The sequence below is a fragment of the Delphinus delphis genome, chromosome 14, assembly GCF_949987515.2.
Source record: "Delphinus delphis chromosome 14, mDelDel1.2, whole genome shotgun sequence".
In the NCBI taxonomy this organism is placed as follows: Eukaryota; Metazoa; Chordata; class Mammalia; order Artiodactyla; family Delphinidae; genus Delphinus; species Delphinus delphis.
Window position 1 is genome coordinate 31,251,263 of NC_082696.1, and position 14,685 is coordinate 31,265,947.

The 14,685-nt window shown below is 41.2% G+C and overlaps 1 pseudogene; it reads left to right on the plus strand.

Moving 5' to 3' along the window:
- The first annotated feature begins 6,252 nt into the window (after positions 1-6,252).
- On the plus strand, positions 6,253-6,508 carry LOC132437132 (small ribosomal subunit protein eS27-like; annotated as a pseudogene).
- The last annotated feature ends 8,177 nt before the right edge of the window (positions 6,509-14,685 follow it).

The window sequence follows — 14,685 nt, forward strand, 5'->3', positions numbered from 1 at the left end:
GACAAAGTGAGAGAGTGGCATGGACATATATACGCTACCAAACGTAAAATAGATAGCTAGTGGGAAGCAGCCGCATAGCACAGGGAGATCAGTTCGGTGCTTTGTGACCACATAGAGGGGTGGGATAGGGAGGGTGGGAGGGAGGGAGGTGCAAGAGGGAAGACATATGGGGACATATGTATATGTATAACTGATTCACTGTGTTATAAAGCAGAAACTAACACACCATTGTAAAGCAATTATACTCCAATAAAGATGTTAAAATAAATAAGTAAAAGAAAAAAATTAAATTATAAAAATTATAGTTAGATAAATTTTAAAAGATGGTAAGTATAAAACTCTTAGAAAAAAAATATAAGGATCAATCTTTGTGCCTTAGGCAATGATTTCTTAAATATGACACGAAAAGTAAAAATGACAAAAGAAAGAAAGTAGATAAATCAGACTGCATCAAAATTTAAAAGTTTAATGCTTCAAAGGACACTTCTAAGAAAGTGAAAATGCAACCCATACAATGGGACAAAATATTTGCAAATCATAAATCTGGTTAGGGACTTGTATCCAGAATATGTTTTTTAAAACTCTTGTAACTCGATAATAATAAAAACAAAAAACCAATTAAAAGATAAATGATTTGAATAGACATTTCACCAAAGTAGATATACAAATGGCCAATAAGCACATGAAAAGATCTTCAACATCATTAACCATTGAGGAAATGCAAATCAAAACCCCAATGAGGTACTTACCCACTAGGGTGTCTATAATCAAAATACAAACAATAACAGATACTGGTGAGCATGTGGAGAAATTAGGAATGTTCAGAACAGGCATATCCATAGAAACAGAAAGTAGATTTGTGGCTGCCTATAGCTGGGAGGCAGGGGAAGGGTTGATGACTGCTAATGGTAATAGGGTTTCTTTTTGGAATGTTGAAAATATTCTAAAATTAGATTGTGGTGATGGCTGCACAACTCTATAAATATATTAAAAATCATTGAATTTTATCCTTTAAATGGATGAATTGTATGGTATATGAGTTATATCTCAATAAGATTTTATTTGAAAAAAGATAATAAATATTTAAAACACACCATTTTCTAATTATTTTACATTACCTATGCTCTTGAGGTTATTTACTAAGCGATGGTACCCAAGTGCCCCTAGAACATAGGATCAAATTGTACATGATGTTAAACCAGCAAGGACTGTTTATCTCAACTAAGATCTTGTTTATTTCTTTATATCAGACAGCCAGATGGCAGTGAGTGATAATACTCTGTACTAATCCCTTGGGAAGACTCGTTAGCTTGAGCTTTGGACGCAAACAATAATGATCTGTACCATTATGAGAAATATAACAATGCCAGAAAGGGCTTCATGACAAATAAAATGATTGGAATGTGGTTATATATACAAAAGATCTCGTCAGTCATCCTGCTGCACTCCATCAACAAATATTTGTTGAGAATTATAGAAAATGCAAAAATGAATTAGATCCTGTTTCTGTACACAGTCAAGGCTCAGTCAAGAAAATAGAAAGCAATTTAAATATTTAAAGCTAAAGGCATTTAATACCAAGAAATAGGTACTTATAAACTTTTGAAAGGATTTAAGGGGTGAAAGTCAGAGGAGATACCACCAGCTTTCAGATTCACTAAAACTGAATCTGAAACTTCTTGCTTTCATAGGGAAGTCAGGAAGATGAAAGGGACCGAAATCAATAATCCTCGTTGCCCTGCCGCCCTGGGGTGACAGGCTGGACAGGAAATATGGAAGTTGCTGCAAAAAGTCCCATCTTAAATTCACACGTCCACGGCCACTGCCACGAAAGAGAATGGCTTCTATCTCTCTTGAATCTAAACTGTATTTGTAAGGCATCTGGCAAGGAACTACTTGGAAAATGTAGTTCTCATTCATCCAGTCCCTGCAATGAATGAAAGGGAGAGAATCAAAGGGATTGGAAATGGTGCTAAGTACCAACAAATAAGATATGACTCATTACCCTAAGGGTAGTCAGATAATGTTCTGAGACTAAATGAAGTATGCATTAGAGATTGTTTCTTTGTGGCTGCAGATGCAAGTTGCAGAAATCTAATCTTTCCCTTGGGTAACTGGACACGCCTGGAACCACTGGACTGCTAGGCACTTTACCAAGTTAGCACGCCCTGATTTCTTAGGAGTTTATCTCCCACCCTCTGGCAGAGGTCTTAAGAAACGTAAAGGTACCTGTGAATTCTTCTCACTTGTTCCATTCATCATTACATCACTAATATACAGTGGACCAGTGTGAAGTCCTGTGGTGTGACAAGACTATCAAATTCCCTGTGGACTAGATTATGACAGAGAGCTGGAGATCTGATATAGCCTTGGGACAGGACTCTTGTGTACTGCTGGGTAAAAGTAAGCTGTTTTCGGTCTTTACTTATTAGCAAAGAATAAGAGTCATTTTTTGTTTTGTAAACAAAGTTGAATGGGATCCTAGCCGGTTCCCATTCATTTATGCATCATCTATGACTGCTTTCACCTTACGACACCAAACTGAAAAATTGGGACAGAGACCTTACTGATCAGCCAAAATATCACCCTCAAATAAAGATAAATAGCAATAAAACAAAGTTTTAAGTTTGCTTCTAAAAGTAAATACTAAAACGTATTTATAAGCGTTAAAGCCAAATACTTTTTCCTGAGACTTGAAATAATAACTATTTAAGTGGACTTTTCCCCCTCAGTCTTCACATTATAGTATAAAATAGCCAGAGCTGTGCTGCTTTCAATCTCTGATAAAAAAATAATAATAAAATTAAATTTAAAAACTGTTTACAAAAATCTGTGTATTCTTTACATGATTGGACAAAGTTATTTCCCATATTTGATTGACAATTTGTTATTACTTCTAATGATGCACATTTAAAAATTTTATTTGTTTGTTTGTTTGCCTGTTCTGAAACAACTCCAATGCAAATTTCAGCACAAGTCACCCTCATTTGCAATTCGCTGGGCGTCACTGCTGAAATGCCATATTGACCTGAATGAAGAGAGGCTGGTCTACAGTATAGACCCAGAGTTCTCTGTTTGTCGAGTAAACACACTCACTTCAAAATCTAGATGTGGGTGGAGAAAAGACAATGGCAAATGTTGACTCTCTGATCTTTTAATTAGTAGTGCCATTTGTAGACGTTTTTCTTATATTTTTGAATTCTCATTTCCCTATAATAATTTATAATTATATAATGTTTCATAGGGTTAGAGTCTTCAATATCCGTATCATCCCAGAAAGTGTTTTCTTCTCACATTTCATAGTTAAGGAAACTGAGGCTCAGAGTCAGTAAATCACCCAGCTTCACAGAGAAAAAGACCGAAGAGAACAAATATTCACCAAACACCCACTATATAATAGGAACCATCTTAAGCCGGAACACATCTTGATTTTTAGACTCCAAGCCCATTATTCTTACCAGACAATTTATTAATTCCAATCATTATGAGCATTGGGGATGGTTACATAGCGGTGGTGATAACTTTTTTTTTTTTTTTTTTTTTTTGTGGTATGCGGGCTTCTCACTGTTGTGGCCTCTCCCGTTGCGGAGCACACGCTCTGGACGTGCAGGCTCAGCAGCCATGGCTCACAGGCCCAGCTGCTCCGCGGCATGTGGGATCTTCCCAGATCGGAAGAACCTGTATACACGAACCTGTATCCCCTACATCGGCAGGCGGATTCTCAACCACTGCGCCACCAGGGAAGCCCGGTGATAACTTTTAAACACAAAAAAATATACCAAGCACTGCACCCAAACTGAGAATAAGATGACTAGGAAGATGGGAGACACAACTATAAAACTTTATGGCAAAATAATATGTTTATATTGCTACATGAAGAATAAAACTGAAGAAAAGGAAGTACTTTATAACAGTTTATTTGTGACGTTCTGAAATAACCACAGGAAGTTGTAAAGTGTCTATGGATTATTATTATGATTATTACAGATCAAACATCTTTTGGAAATGATTCAAATACAGTCCTGCTTAAATTCAGAAGCTGTATGAAATGCTTCCCTCCTCCATTCTGTAAGCAAATAGCTTAGGAGGTCCCCAGAGAAAGAAAACCAGGAATGGCTTTCTTGACATAAGAGAAGCCATCTTTGCCCTAAGTCATTTTGTGATCTTAGCCTGGCTACAGTGCTTTCCCTTGAATAGGTCTCAGTAATCAGTGATCTTAAGGGAAGTAAGGGCATTCAAACGCAAAAGAAAAGCAGTTAAGAAACAGTTCAGCAATAAAAGAGTCCTAGTTCCTCCTCAAGGCATATGCATAACAATTTGATACAGTCTTAGACTTCTGCAGGAACTAAAGTCCCCACCCAGGTGGGGGATGGAATGAAGATATTGACCTTCCAGACTTCAGTCTGCTAAGGCTTGGACTCTGTTGACCTTTGCCCCAATTCTATGCTGCATTCTGCTCTGCTCAGGCCCCTTCATGAATATGCATACACCCTTAGCTTAAGGCTTCCTCAGTTTTCCTGTTTGGGGAGACGCTGCTCTAAGAAAGATCCCAGGTGTTTTCCTTGATTGCTGCAAGTAATAAATCCTTCCTTCTCCCACTCTTTGGCTTGGTTGTATCTTCTGGCTCGACACCAACAAAGAGACTGTTTTCGGGTACCAGTTCTATTATTCTATGATACTGTCTCTAGTAACAGGGTGTTTGTTTCCGCGACTTTAACATCCTACAAATCTGTTGGGAAAGAGTTGTAATCTTGGATATGGATGTGCTTCTTGAATTATCCATCATCAGGCTGTGTGCAAATATGCAGCAGGAATAAGTATGCCTTTCTTTAGCTTCTTGCTGAGGCTGCAAGCTTCCAAATTCATCGGAGTTACTAATTTACTAATTTGTCTGATAAACCTTTATTATACACACCCTATGTGCTAGATTTGTGAAGACTATTAAACAACTTATTAAATCCTTTCCTACATAATAGATTTTGAGTGGCCTGGTCAAAACCAATGCTAGTGGCACATAACCTTCATTAGAAAGGTTAGATAATATACAAAAGAAACTAAACAGGCATCCTTTTGCCATCTAGGACAGGGGTCAGCAGACTTCTGGAAACCGCTGGACTAAATATTTTAGGCTCTGCAGGGCCTTTATGGTTTTTGTTGCAACTACTTAACTCTCCATGACAGTGCCAAAGCGGCCATGGGTAGTACCTAAATGAATGAATGTGGCTGTGTTCCAATAAACTTTTATTTATGGACATTGAAACTTGAATTTCAGATAATTTTCATGTGCCACAAAATACTATTCTTTTTATTTGTTAAAAACCATTTGAAATGTAAAAACCCTTCTTAGCTTGCACACCATGCAAAACAGGCTATGGACCATAAATTGTCAATCCCTGATCAATGAAATGACTATCTATGAAAGAAAATACAGTTGTAGATGAACATGAAGGATGCGGGTAATATAATATTAAAATAAGTATAAAACTCAATTTAAAATATTTTCATACCAAGAGTTAGAAAGATGAGACAGTATTATGTGGGTTCCATATCCCGATGGAGTAGACCTACCTCTCCTTCGATGAGTAATTTCAGCAATCCGTAGGGGAAGGATCTGAATGACTGCATACAAAAAAATGAAAAATAAAGACATGATCCCTTCAGATTCATCATAGTTCTTAGCCTTATGTTGTCTGAAAGTTGAATTTCTTCCCATACAACTCTCTATACTTGGATTCTATTTTTTGTTGTGGTTGTTGTTGTTTTTTAAATAACTGACCTGTGTATTAATCAGGGCTTTCTGGAGAAACAGAACCAATGGAAATATATATATATATATATATATATATATATATATATATATACACACACACACACACATGTATATAATATGTGTATATATATGAGTTTTTAATAAGAAATTGGTACATGCAATTATGGAGGCTGAGACGTCCCATGCCCTGAAGTCAGCAAACTGGAGACCCAGGAGAGCCAGTGGTATAGTTCCAGTCCGAGTCTGAAAACCTAAGATCCAGAAGTGCCAGTGGTGGAAGTCCCAGTCCTAGAGCAGAAAAAGACCAATGTTCCAGCTCAAGCAGTAAGGCAGGGAAAGCATATTCTTTCTTCCTTCACCTTTTCATTCTATTCAGGCCCTTAATAGGACTGAATGTCAGCTACCTACTTAGGGGAGGTGTGATATTGTGATTTATAATAAGAAATATAGCTTCCTGTGGTGATGACCTCCCCCACAAGAACATGCCTCTTGCAAACGACCTCCTTCATTCCTCTCCAGAAGAGGAGAAGAGGAAGCACAAGAAGCAGCACCTGGTACAGAGCCCCAGTTCCTACTTCATGGGTGTGGAATGACCAGGACGCTATAAAATCACCACCATCTTCAGCCATGCGCAAATGGTGGTTGTGTGTGTTGCCTGTTCCACTGTCCTCTGCCAGCCTACAGGGGAAAAAAGCAAGGTTTACGGAAGAATGCTCCTGTAGACAGAAGCAGCCCTGAAAGCACCCTGAACTAAGGTGAGTGGGAAACCATTCCAATGAACACATTTTGGATTTAAAAATTGTGTGTGTGTGTGTGTGTGTGTGTGTGTGTGTGTGTGTGTGTAAGAGGGGGGCAGCTTTGTCCCCATTTCTGGCGCAGAGCTCCCAAAACCCTTGGAATTTCCTGAGTGATAAGAGAAAAGGAAGGATCTTTTGTTTAATATTTGATCTGTTGTCCTCAGTTCCTGAAGTTGCTTCAGAGCCATGAAGGTGAAATGGGTGTCCTGTTATTCATAACCACAACTGAATTTATGTTAATGATGTGACTTTTGGAAATCCACTAAAGATGGTGGGGAAGGTAAGGCTGGTAGCCAGGGGAGTCAACCATGTGATTAGAGGTTTGGAACTTTCAGTCCCACCCCCTGGTCTCCTGGGAGAGGAGAGAGGCTGGAGATTTGACTTTAGTCACCAATGGCCAATGATTTAATTAATCATGTCTATGTAATGAAGCCTCCATAAAAACCCCCAAAGAAGAGGGTTCAGAGAGCTTCCTGGTTGGTGAACACCAGGCTGGAGATGCAGGGAGAGTGGTGTGCCTGGAGAGGACAGAGAAGCTCAGCCCCATTTCCCTCATTTACCTTGCCTTCTGTATCTCTTCATCTGGCTGTTGGTTCACATCCTCTAATATCCTTTGTAACAAGTTGGTAATCTAGTAAGTAAAATGTCTCTCTGAGTTCTGTGAGCTGCTCTAACAAATCAATCAAACCTGAGGAAGAGGTTGTGGGAACCTCCAATCTATGGTCAATTGGTCAGCAGCATAGGTGATAATCTGGGTTTGTGATTGGCATCCAGAGGGGGAGGGGCAGCTTGCAAGACTGAACCCTTAACCACTGGGATCAGATGCTCTCTCTGAGTAGACAGTGTCAGAATCGAGTTGAATTTAGGACATCAAGGTGGCGTAGGAGCTCCTGGATGATAGCTACCTACTTAGGTAGGTAGCTATCATTCCACTACCACGTCGGAATTGGTACCCTTTCCGGAGGGGAATCTGCTCCAGGAACATACTCACAGACACACCCAGAAATAATGCTTAACTATAGATCTTGGCACTCCATGGCCCAGGCAAGTTGACACAAACTTAACCATTACACCTGTATTTCCAAAATTATGGAAATACACTTGTAGATAGTATGATAGAAGGTAGATAAATGGTGTATGGTGAGAAAATCTATCAGCTCTCTTACTAAAATCAGACACTAGTCATCCAAGCTTTGGAATGGAGGGAGGACCTTCAAGTGAAGGCTGTGACTGGAGTTTGGAGTGGGCACTGGAATCCACAGGCCTGAATAGAGTCTCCAGAAATTCCCTGCACTGAACATCCCTTGTTCCCTGCCTCAAGTGATTTTGCACATTTTTTACTCCACTGCTGTAGCAAACAGCTTCATGCAGTTAGCACCTGCAGTTAGCACCTTGCCTCAGTTGCTCTTTTTTTTAAAACGTTTATTTATTTATTTGGCTGCGTTGGGTCTTCGTTGCGGCATGCGGGATCTTCGTTGCGGCATGTGGGATCTTAGTTGTGGTGTGCAGGCTCTTCGCGGGCTTCTCTCTAGTTGTGGCATGCAGGTTTTCTCTTCTCTAGTTGTGGCACTCAGGGTCCAGGGCAAGTGGGCTCTGTAATTTGCGACATGTGGGCTCTCTAGTTGAGGCACACGAGCTCAGTAGTTGTGGCGTGTGGGCTTAGTTGCCCCGCCCCGTGGCACGTGGGATCTTAATTCCCCCCCTCCCCCCGACCAGGGATCGAACCCGTGTCCCCTGCATTGGAAGGCTGTTTCTTTACCACTGGACCACCAGGGAAGTCCCCTCAGTTACTTTAACTCCCATTTTTCCCTTGGGGCTTCCCTGATAGCATAGGGTGAAATGTCTACAAAGACCTATCTGGCATTCAAGGAAATGCAGACTGGAAGTGTGAGAGTTTTATGCTTCGGGGGACAGCCCTTGGCTGGTGTGGGACAGGAGCCAGTAGGTCCTAGGCTCCTCTTCCTTCCCTTAATGGACAATTCTGAGGCTCTTTGAAAGGTCCTGGCAAGATAGCATCTTTTATTGGCTTTCTCTTCTTTTTTACTCAGGCTCTGCTTTGAAGGGTGAGTAGGATACCCACAGGGTCTGCTTGGGTTATCATAACAAAATACCATCGACTAGGTGGTTTAAACAATAGAAATTAATTTTGTCATAGTTCTAGAAGCTGGAAGTCCCAGATCAAAGTCTGGGAGGGTTGGTTCATACTGAGAACTCTCTTCCTGGCTTGTAGATAGTCGTCTTCTTGCTATGTCCTCACGTGGCCTTTCCTCGGTGTGTGTGCAGAGAGGGAGCGTAAGCTCTCTGGTGCCTCTTTTGTACAGGCACTAATCCCATTGGCCCAGGCCTGACTCTGTTGACCTCATTTAAACCTAGTTACCTCCCAAAGACCCCATCTCCTAAAACCATTACATTAGGGGTTGGAGATTTAATATACGAATTTGGGAAGGACACAAACATTCAGTCCATAACACAGGATAAGACATTCACCTTTCCCTTGGGGAATCACTGTCTTATTTTTACTGGCACAGTTATCCTGGCTTCAGAGGCCACCACTCATTCCTTTTTTAAAAAATTAGTTAGTTAATTAATTAATTTTTGACTGTGTTGGGTCTTCACTTCTGCGCACAGGCTTTCTCTAGTTGCGTGGAGCCAGGGCTACGCTTCATTGTGGTGCGCGGGCTGCTCACTGCGGTGGCTTCTCTTGTTGCGGAACACAGGCTCTAGGAGCGTGGGCTTCAGTAGTTGTGGCACGCGGGCTCAGTAGTTGTGGCTCACGGGCTCTAGAGCACAGGCTCAGTAGTTGTGGTGCACAGGCTTAGTTGCTCCGCAGCATGTGAGATCTTCCCGGACCAGGGGTTGAACCTGTGTTCCAGGCACTGGCAGGCAGATTCTTAACCACTGCTCCACCAAGGAAATCCACCACTCGTTCTTTTTTTTTTTTTTTTTGCAGTACGCGGGCCTCTCACTGTTGTGGCCTCTCCCGTTGCGGAGCACAGGCTCCGGACGCGCAGGCTCAGCGGCCATGGCTCACGGGCCCAGCCGCTCCGTGGCATGTGGGATCTTCCCGGACCGGGGCACGAACCCGTGTCCCCTGCATCGGCAGGCGGACTCTCAACCACTGCACCACCAGGGAAGCCCCACCACTCGTTCTTTAATGCTCTGATCCAAGCCTTAGTTGGTAGCCATAATTAGTGAAATGAATTAATTTCTTGTAGGAGCTGAGTGATATTATTGTGGTTAATTATAGAGAACATGGGCTATAAAATAAGGTTTCCTCTTAGTTCTCTGAGGGCTCCAGTGGGAGCCTAGCTTAGACTCGCCGCTCTGATGACTGGTATCAGATTACCCTAGATTAGGTGTTCTCAGCCCTGTCTGCACAATAGAATCATGGGGGAGAAGGGTGAAAAATACCAATGCCTTAGCTCATCTCCAGCTTCTAATTTGGTTGCTCTGGTTCAAGGATCGAAGCTTCAGTATTTTTAAATTGTAATGTGCAGCCTCAGAGGTGCAGGCTACAGTCCAACCATCCTACACTGGCCTATACAAAATTGTCCACTACCTGCTGTGAATTTTAAGGTTTAATGTGGGGCTATATTTAACAAGAGGCCAAGCAACAGTTAATTTAAAAAACTCTTTGAGGGACTTCCCTGGTGGTCCAGTGGGTAAGACTCCGAGCTCCCAATGGAGGGGGCCTGGGTTCAATCCCTGGTCGGAGAACTAGATCCCACATACACGCCATAACTGAATCCGTATGCCGCAGCTAAACATGCCACAGCGAAGATTCTGACTGCTGCAGCTAAGACCTGGCACAGCCAAAATAAATAAATAAATATTTTTAAAAATCTCTTTGAATCTCTAGAGAAAATAAACACTATCATATTTTAAAACAAAACAATGTATACCAATGTGCACAGCAGCATTTTTCACAACAGTCAAAGGGTGGAAACAACCCAAAGGTCCATCAACAGATGAATGGATAAACGAACTGTGGTTTATACACACAATGGAATATTATTGAGCCTTAAAAAAGAAGAAATTCTGTTACATGCTACAACATGAATGAACCTTGAAAACATTATGCTAAGTGAAATAAGCCAGATACAAAAGGACAAATTTTGTATAATTCCACTTATATGCAATTCCTAGAATAGGCAAATTCATAGAGACAAAATAGATTAGAAGTTGCTAGGAATTGGTGGTCATGGGGAATGGCTAGCTGGTATTCAATGAGTACAGTTTCTGTTAGGGATGATGGAAAAGTTCTGGAAATGGATTGTGGTGATGGTTGCACAACATAGTAAATATACTTAATGCCACTGAATTGGTCACTTAAAAATGATTTAAATGGTAAATTTTATATTTTGTATATTTATCACAATACAAGAAGACAAAATGAAACCTCCTCTTTGTACGTGTGGTGCTTCTGAATGAAAATTGAAGCTGCTCCTTAGTTATGAGGGCTACCATAACTAATAGTAAGAAGATGAATTGGCAACAGTGAAAGAGAAATCACATTTAACAAGGGTTCTTAGAATGTTATCAACAGCCTGAAGTCACTAGAAAGTGATATCTTTGCATGACATTTTTAAAATATCAGTATGTATGTTCAAGCCGTTTAAAAAACTAATGTTTTCTCTGTTTAGAATTTATTTTTCTGAAAAATTTGAAATCAAAATTAATGTTTGAAAATAAAAGTAATGACACTCTCATCAACTTAATCTGGTATCGTAACTATACATTTTTAGATACAACAGTAGGAAGTGTCTTTAAGTATCAGCCTTAAAGGCTATCAACCAATGATTAGCATAATGTTGGACCAGGTGCTATGAAGGATGAAGATTATCACGCTTTTGGAATTTCTGACTCATGCTATATAGCCTGCCATAAAGAGCAGTATATAAAAGGATTTGTTCAGACCAAGGAAAATCGCATATATAGTTCTTTTAGTGACATTAAGAAGTGCTTGGGGCTTCCCTGGTGGCGCAGTGGTTGAGAGTCCGCCTGCCGATGCAGGGGACACGGGTTCGTGCCCCGGTCTGGGAAGATCCCACATGCCGCTGAGCGGCTGGGCCCGTGAACCATGGCCGCTGAGTCTGCGCGTCCGGAGCCCGTGCTCCGCAACGGGAGAGGCCACAACAGTGAGAGGCCCGCGTACCACAAAAAAAAAAAAAAAGTGCTTGTAGTAAGATAATTCTAGAGCAAATGTCCTTTCTGTACATTAACTGTCACCAACTCCCTTTTTCTTCCATGACAATTTATGCAAATTTTACTCCTTTCAAATTCGGATAACGCCTCTTTTTCTTTGCTTGTTATTAACTTGATTAATCTCTTTCTCACACCTCCATCTCTCTCTCTCTCTCTTACTTCTCTGCCTCTCTCCCACATGAAATCTTTTCTCATGGTAACATATTCCCAGAAATTATAGTGAATGTAATGAGAAAAAAAATAACTCATGATTTCAACATTGTCTTTTGCAAACAACTCTTCGGTTACAGATCAGCAGTATGCGGCTATGAAACGCAGGTAAACAGGGCACTGGAAAGAACTTCTTCAAGCTGTTTACCAAACTCCTGCAGTTGAGAGTTTAGAGTTGAATGAGTGAATTAGGAGAAGAAACAGAAATAGTCTAAAACATTCAGGTTTATAAGACTTTTATAGAATGTCTTGGAGTCCTGCCTTCCTGTGATGAAATTCCCTTCCGCATCTCTCTCCCACATCAAGGTAGCTTGTCTCAGAGCTAAGAGGCTTTTGTGAGTGACATTCTGTCATTATTCCCAAAGGAATTTCCTGACTCCAAAATGCTTGGTTGGTCTAAATCAGGGGTCTCCCCTTCCTCAATCTACTACCCTTCCTTAGCTAGTGGCTCCACTGTTCATGCGTATAAAGGGGAGGGTTTGCACCCTGTGTTTCCTCCTCTCTTCTAACTTGACTAAGGACTTTTAGAAGCTTCCCTTTCCTTCCCTGCTTCCTTTGGACCTTGGAGAATCTTCACCCCAGTAGCTGGGGCTACATTTGGCAGGGGGTGGGGGTGTATTTTCCTCTTGGTCAGAGTTGAACATCAGAATGAGTTTTCACTTGGTTGCAATGTCATCCAAGGAGCTGTATCCTATTGGTATAAGTATAGATACATGGTTGAGCCACGTTGTAGCCAAATGACCCAATCATTCATTTGTTGGTTCAACGTGTATTTATATGTTTATTTACCGAGTGGCTGCTATATGCCAGGCACTGTCTTACAGGCTAGGTATAAACTAGATAAGAACCGTTGCTCTTGTGGAACTCATATTCTGGTAGAATCAGGTAAAAAATAAACAAGTAAAACATATAGGGTGTTAGATGGTGATAAAAGCCAAGAGAAAATAATAACAAAGCAGAGCAGAGAGAGAGAGAGAGAGATTGCACAGTGTTACATAAAGTAGCGAGAGAAGATGTCTCTGAGGAGGTAGCATCTGAGTAAAGATCTGAATGAAGAGAAAAAGCAAGTCATGCCTATATCTGAGGGAAGAACATTCCAGGCAGAGAGTTCAACAAACGCAAAGTATCTGTGTGAGGTAGTTGTGAAGATGTGTTCCAGGATGAGTGGAAGGACCAGTGAGGCTGGAGTGGAAGAAGAAAATGGGAGGGCATCAGGGGATGGGGACAGAGAAGTTGGCCAAGTCCTGTGAGTCCTTGGAGAACATGGTGAGGGCTTTGGTTCTTCTCTGAGTAACATGGAAAACTATCGGGAGGGAGGGGGTTTGGGCAGATAGTTGACATGAGCTGACTTTTATTTGAAAAGGCTGATCCTGGGTACAATGTTGAGAAAAGTCTGAAGGGGGCAAGAGCAGAAATATCGAAACCAGTTAGGAGGTTAGTGCAATAATCCAAGTGAAAGATGATGGAGTTTAGACCAAGACAAGAGCAGTGGTGATGAAAGGAAATCTAGTGGAAATATTGTGAAGATAATGTCGATAAGCCAATGCTTATGGATCCAATAAGGGGTGAGCAAAAAAGGGACGAGTTGTGATGATTCAGTCTGATTGAAGTGTTCTGTGACAGGGGTCTGCAACCCCTGGGCCAAGGACCAGTACCAGTCTGTGGCCTGTTAGGAGGTGAGCAGCGGGGGAGCGAGGGAAGCTTCATCTGCCGCTCCCCACCGCTCGCATTACTGCCTGAACCTCCCTCCGCCACATCCATGGAAAAACTGTCTTCCACAAAACCAGTCCCTGGTGCCAAAAAGGTTGAGGACCGTTGTTCTAGAAGATACTGACATCTCAGTTTGCTCCTCTCCAATTGAAATAGATACTCTCAATAATGCCCATATTTACAGATGAAGAAATGAAGTTTAGAGAGGTTAGGTAATTTGCTTAAAGTCACACAGTTTGTAAGGGAAAGAACCAAGGCTTAAACTCAGATCCATCTGATCAGAATCTATAATTCTAATCATCACTATTTAGTAACACACTTTTTAGATAAACATAAGAACAATATTTTAATTTAACAGCTATCTACCCTAAAAATTTTTGTTAAGTAGGAGGTGTCATTGTAAAGGTATATGCAAGAGAAAGAAACCTATACACACTGAGTTATAAAATCTGTTCCTTCTATGTTTCGTATCACCATTCGTCAAACAAATATATAATAAAGTTTCACCAGCTGATAGGCATAGCTTCCAAGAGTAGGAACACTCCTTGCAGAAAATGGACCTGGCTGGGAGCTGACTGTTAAGTCGGAAAGTGTCTTCCTTTTAGCTTAATTTGTCCAGCCTGATCAATGGTCTTTTTTTAAAAAATATTTATTTATTTATTTGGTTGTAGTGGGTCTTAGTTGCAGCAGGCAGCCTCCTTAGTTGTGGCTTGCCGACTCCTTAGTTGCGGCATGTGAACTCTTCAGTTGCAGCATGCTTGTGGGATCTAGTTCCCTGACCAGGGATCGAACCCGAGCCCCCTGCGCTGGGAGCGCGGAGTCTTATCCACTATGCCACAAGCCAAGTCCCTGATCGATGGTCTTTAAGGAGCTGTCCCCAATCTGGGGAGCTTCCACTGTATTCTGAGGGTTTAAATCATGAGTCACCAGGCTTGAACCACCCCACACCCTGTTCTTTGATATATTTTTGACCTCTTTTCAAGACAGTCTCCA